We start from the raw sequence: 6,988 nt of genomic DNA on the forward strand, positions 1-6,988 counted from the left end.
GGTAGAAATGGGTAGGAATATGTGATTTTTTAAATTATTATTATTTTATTCTTGTATTGCTTTATTTCCTTATTTTCCTTATAATTGATTTGTGGTAGATCCTATGTATTCCTGTATTCTTATATCTCTTAAATTCTTTTCCCTGTATCCTGAACAAAGATTACTGAATATCCATGACTTAGGCAGGCCTTTTTTCTTCCAAAAGATAACTGACAAATTCTACCCCCCTAATTCGAGTTGAGAAGTGGAGTTCAGAAGTTGAGAGGTGAAGACAGGAGTTGACAATTTCGAACAATTTCGCAGAAAGGACGCTACTCTGCAATTCAAGCACTGATCTTAACATGTGGCATGCTGACCTGACACCTGAAGTCAAATGGATGCTCCCTTACACTCTTTGCGTTGTCCGGACGATCCAATGGATGACACTCATGCATCTCCATACTGTTCGCCGAGTCATGAGAGTCGACATTTACCTCATATATTACCAGTTGGTATCATTATGAGCATTAGTGTTTATTAATCACATTAGATGCGTTAACTTTTTTCCCTCACCTGTGACACAGCCTCATAACTCTCAATTAGTTTCCCACGTCACTGTTCGCAACAGCGTTCTTTCCTGATCCTCCTATTAGACTGTAGGTATACTTTTATTAAGAATTTCTTGATTAATTGTCACGGTAGGCCTGTCTCCTACCGGGAGGGACACATTCACTCCAGACAGGGGCCGTACCTGCCCCATTCACAATCACCTGCCTTTTGACAGGAGACACCTGCTCCTCATTACCTGTTACTATATATTCCTGCAGGTTCGGAGAGACAGCGCTGTGCATTAGTGGTCGAAAGCTCAAGTGCCCATTGGTGCAACACTGATACTATGAAGATGCTTCATCTTAGAGTGGTTTCGTATTATTGCATTCCTAATGGAAAATAAAGAACAAGTCTGTTCTACCTCGCCTCTTGTTTCATCTGTGCCCCCTGAAAGCGAAGCGAGCAACCCTGACTGGGCTCACCTGCTGGCTGCCCAGATGGAGCAGCAACGGCAGGAAATCGGGGAAGTTCGATCAATGGTACAGACTCTCGGCCAGTATGTCAACGGTATGGCCATGAGCCCCAAGGTATGAAAGACCTCCCCCACTAGCCCACCGGTGCCTGAAGGGGTGAAAGGTTTGATCGTCTCCTGCGAGGTGTACAGAGGAGATCCTGAAACCTGCGAAGGGTTCATAGTTTAATGTGAACTGTTTTTTGGCTACTAGCCGCAACTATCCGACCATGCCAAAGTGGAGTTTATTATCTCCCTGCTCACGGGTAAGGCTCGCGTCTGGGGAACGGCTCTTGTCACCAATAATTCACCACTAATGAGTGATTACACCAGTTTTGTGAGGGAACTACGAGCATGGTTTAACCATCCCCACCAAGGGAGGCTCTTCGGACAAGCGCTTTTATGCTTGAAGCAGGGATTGAGATCTGCGGTAGAGTTCACCATGGAATTTCGGACTCTGGCCACGGGGACGCGGTGGAATGAACCTACACTGATCGACACGTGTGTAAATGGATTAAGGGCAGAACTGCAGCTGGAACTAGCCTGCAAGCAGGAAGCTAGCTAGCTCGTTGAATGAGGTGGTTTACTTCGCCATACCGTACAACTGCCTCCTACGGGAGAAACATCGGTATGCACAGCAGAATTCCACACTACAAGACATTACCGGAACCCGCCAAGCAGACCGACAACCACGAGGAGCCCATGCTGGATGCAGCTGGATGCAGCAGGGGTACAGCCCAGGAGGGGAGCCAACAAAGAGGCAACAATGCGGTGAGTTGTTCCCAGTGTTTAAGGTGCCGGTGAAGGTGTCATACAAGTGTTGGTTGCTTTCTGCCTCTGCCCTAGTTGACTCAGGGGCAGCGGGCATGTCATAGACTGGGGTTTCGCAAAGAGGCTAGGAATCAAAGTCATCTCCCTACCCTCTTGGCTAAGCATGCAAGCCCTAGACGGGGACCCGGTAGGCCCTGGCTATATCACTCATGTCACTCCCTGTGTTCTCCTCATCACCAAAGATGGACACTCGGAGTGCATCACCTTTTTTCTCCTTCCCTCCCTCTCTCATTCTATCACACCAGGTCTGCTGGTTTCTGAGGACTTACAACCCACAGGTGAAGTGGACAGAGCACCAAATCCTGCAGTGGGCTCCCTCATGCAGCCAGAGGTGCTTCCCGAACAAGGCGGTGCTGCTAATGGCGACCTCTATAGAGACCCCAGAGCCGATAAGAAGGACCCTATTCCCCACGAGTATGCAGACTTGGCACAGGTTTTTAGGCCTATGAAGGCCATGTAGCTCCCATCTTCATAGGATGCACTGGAACATGGGTACATCTGCCCCTCTACCTCTAGCCTCAGCTGGAGTCTTCTTTGTAAAGAAGATGGACGGGGGCCTAAGACCTTGTGTGGACTACCGGGGACTCCACAAACTGCAGGTGCAGTACCCCTATCCCCTCCCCCTGGTTCCAGCAGCACTGGAACAGCTGAGAGGAGACAGGTTTTTCACAAAATTATACCTGCATAGTGCCTATAATTGAATTCAGGTCAAGGAGGGGGATGAGTGGAAGACGGCCCTCAGCACGTCCACTGGCCATTATGAATATCTGGTCTTACCGTCCGGTCTGGCCATGGCTTCATCGATATTCCAGGCCTACATTAACAAGGTTCTCAGGGAGTTCTTGGGAAGATCCGTCGTTGCTTACATCGACGACATTTTGATCTATTCCTCCTCCTGGAACCAACATGTGTAAGACGTGAAGGCCGTACTACGATCCCTGTTGCAGAACAAGTTATACTGCAAATTAGAGAAATGTGAGTTCCACTGCAAGGAGGTGGACTTTCTGGGGTACGTCATCCAAGAAGGGAGTGTATGCATGCAACCAGGCAAGGTGGAAACAGTGATGGCTTGGCTCCGACCACTCACATGTAAGGCACTACAGCGTTTCCTTGGCTTTGCCAACTTCTACTGGAGGTTCATCCGATCCTTCAGTTCGTTAGCAAGGCCCCTTACAAACCAGCTCCGTGGCCTTGCCTGAAGGCTCAAATGGACCCCCGAGGTAGAGAAGGCATTCGAAGAGCACAAGACCGCTTTCTCAACAGTGCTGGTGTTACGACAGCATGACTCAGAGAGACCATTTGTGGTGAAGGTGGATGCCTCTGACATAGGAGTGCTATCTCAGCATACAGGAGAGAGAGGCAGTCTATAGCCTATCGCATACTTTTCCCGAAAACTGAGTCCAGCAGAGCGGAAATACGGCGTTGGGGATAGGGAGCTGCTGTCCATGAAGCTCGCCTTCGAGGAGTGGAGGCATTGGCTAGAGGGAGCGTGACACCCCTTTACTGTGTATACGGACTACAAGAACCTGAAATACCTCCACCAAGAGACTAAATTCCAGACAGGCTAGGTGGTCAATCTTTTTTTCCAGGTTCCAGTTCTGGGTCACCTATAGGCCTGGGGAGAACAACACTCGAGCGGAATGCAATGCAGAGGCCCTGTCGATGAGCTCGGAGCCTGTTCTCTCTCCTTCATGCTTTTTGGCATCTCTAGAGTGGGATCTGGACCAACGATTAAAGGCAGCCAACCCACATCCACAATGCCATCCTAATCGCCTCTATGTGCCCCCGAAACATCGGTGAGCTCTCATCACGTGGGCACATACATCTTTGGGGACAGGACACCCTGCGCCACTCACACTGCACTGATTGGGGGGTGCTATTGGTGGCCAGCGATGAACAAGGAGGTGGTGAGATATGTGGCTTCTTGTGCTGACTGCACCCGCAGTAAAATGCCATGCGTACCTCCAGCAGGTAAGCTTCTGCCCCTGCCCCTCCAACCATGGTTGAGCATAGTCAAGCACCTTAACCACTGAGCTACCATTGCCCCTAGGTCACATGACTATGCTCGCTATGTCCACACTGTATGTCAGTACTAAATCAAGCATATGTCTGCCAGTGTGTGGGTTCTCTTACACATTGGCTAAAACCAATTGATTCCAGTATAGAAATAAAGGCCGATCTCAGAGTGTCTTGGGCAACATCAAAGTGAATATTGAAATCACCAACAATAATGGCTCTTTCTAGCAGAGTGACTAGATTAGTGAGGAAATCTGCAAGCTCGTTAATAAATTCTGAATAGGGTCCTGGGGGCCTGTACATCCCAATTAGTGGAAGAGGGTGGGTGGGCTTCTTATTGCTGGCTACATGATTTATCCCAGTAAAAAATAATTTACTTTAATACTAATACTAATGCAAATGTACAGTTTGAAAACTGTATCACTATATTGATGTGACTTGTGCGTGTTGAGAGAGAATGTGACAATAATGAAGTGGCAGTAACCAAAGATTAGGCTCTTCTATCTTGGACAAAACTGAACAATAATATGTCAGTCGGCAGCTTGAGGTACTTGGGATTTTAGCCACTAATTTGCTTTTCTTGAGATTTTGGACACTTATTATTTTTGCTTTTAAAAACAACAGGTTTGCAAACAGATTTCATGTTTCAAAAAATAAACAACTAAACTGTCAAAGTGGGGCTCTTGGCTTAGTTTGCTTTGGGTCCTGCTCTACGAATCTTTCTTTATCACAGGTTTGGCTTGTTCATGGAGATCTAATGCCTTTTGTTCCAGTGTAACACACCTGATCTAGCTGATCGAGGACTTCAGGGGTTCTGAATTTTTGAGCAAAATATATTCGTTATGTTTCAAAACAAAACAGTGTTGTTTACTAAAACACCAGGGAGCAATTTTAGCCACATTTGTTCTAATGTATATCTGATAATTAGCCTACTTAACACTCCATTCCTGAAACACCATAGAAATTTGTCTATCCATGTGATACAAGCTTTATTGTTGCAAAAATATAGGAAATGTCAAGGCTTTTATTAGCAAAGGATTCCATTTTAGGTTAGTGAGCAAAATTAGAGTAATTATAAATCATCCAGACAATTTTCTGGGACAAACAGAAAGCCAACCAGGAAAAAATTGTTTGGCTTAGTGACCCTATTCTTCTTACTTTTAAGTGATTCACATTTGTTCTTCATTTTACTTCTCAAAAAATGACATACTTAAATATTATTTGTTTTAGTTCCCAAATTTGAGTTATATTACTTTCTGTGGTGGTGGAAGGGAGGGAGCAAGACATGAGTGTGGTTGAAGGTAGTTTTTATTCTCCATGATGATAAATACAAACAAAACAACAAAAATAAAGGGAGTAAGTACACTGGCAGTAAGGCTCATAGCACTGCAACAGCAGCCAGCAAGCCCCTCCTTAGGCACTGTTGGAAAGCAATGGCAAAGACTACCTTTGGGCTTTATGTAGGGAGAGGATAAATAAGGCACAGGTGCTCATGATGAGTAATCAGGTGATTGGGAGCAAGGTAGGTGTAGTGTGTGTGTGTGTGTGTGTGTGTGTGTGTGTGTGTGTGTGTGTGTGTGTGTGTGTGTGTGTGTGTGTGTGTGTGTGTGTGTGTGTGTGTGTGTGTGTGTGTGTACACATTTACCATGTTTCAAAGTGAGCAGCTGGTCAAAGAAAAAAAAGTAGAACCACTGCTGATGGGCTATAATTTGTGATTTTTGTGGTAGACCAATCTTATCATAAGGTTCACACCATCATATCAGTAGCATGGTTGTGCATACTGAGATGGTAGTTTTAACAGGTAGGCTACAGAAAGTCTGCAGCACTAAGCATAGTCTGCCACCCAAACTTTTCAAAAATTAACAATTTTCAACAATGTGTGTGTGGGTGTGTGTGTGTGTGTGTCTCATAGTGCTGGCCCTACAGACCAAGACTTCATTCTGTCATCTAAAGCATCTGTATCTGTTTTTAGATTTGGCTGTATTTTACTCAGATTATTCAATGTCAATTGAAGATTACACAATCCAAATAAATTGTTTTGGGTGGACAATTCAATTTAAATTCAACTTAGTGTGCTTGACTCCTAACAAATATTAAAGGAACACTGCCACCTGCTAGTAGTATATTGTACTGCAGTATCTGCACTCTGTGTGCCCTAAACCAATAGACAGTCAACAGTGTGGTATTGTAAAATATAAATGCAGGACTTTTATTCAGAACAAACTTTGCCTTAACAAAGGATCTGAAGAGTATTGTAATTTTGTCATGTTCGTTACATAAACTTTTCAACATTGATTGAAACACAGAAATAGTCCTGAACTATTTAGTGTGAGGGTGTGTGTGTTGTTGTGTTTACATATCTGTCAAGCCAGGGTCTAAACTGTGATGATGGTGACTTATGTGGTGGTCTCTGATTTTGGTTCATCTTGGGCTGTGGCTGTATAGAGTCATGGTATACAATAGAACTGTTTTATACAATTGTGTTATACAATTGTTTCAGTATTTGCCTCACAAACACAGCCTTTGTTTAATTACTGAACATCACACATAGATTAAAAATCTTATGAAAAAAGTTCATCTGATCTATTGATTTTCATAAGTTTTATTTTTCTTTCATAGACAACAGCAAATCACATATTCTCGGCCCAACTTTTTTTATGCACTTGCATTCACACATTTGATTTCAGAATGCAAACTAGACCAAAATGTAGTGCAAAAGTAATAGTTTGCTAATGCGCAAATATTTTTACTCTTAAGTAAAGAATTTAAGAACTTATTTGCTATTTTAAAATAGCATAGCTAGAGAGTACAGATTACTAAATTGTTCACCTACAAATCATCATATTGACACTTTTAAAATTACTTTCAACAAACCTTTTCAATTATATTCCTAAATACCTTTTTAATGTTTTATTTATATACAAAGAAGTTTCAAATATACATAATAATTGAAAAAAGCAATGCACTTTTTTTTTACTCTTTCCTGTATTCCCTCCACTACACAACTATAACTAAATTCTGTTCAATAATTGTGAATGTTAGGTATTATAAAGCAATTCTTTGAAGGCTAAGTTATTTTTATGTTCATGATACAGGTATCAT

This window comes from Electrophorus electricus, chromosome 7 (assembly GCF_041902795.1).
Source record: "Electrophorus electricus isolate QZ-2024a chromosome 7, ASM4190279v1, whole genome shotgun sequence".
NCBI classification, from domain to species: domain Eukaryota; kingdom Metazoa; phylum Chordata; class Actinopteri; order Gymnotiformes; family Gymnotidae; genus Electrophorus; species Electrophorus electricus.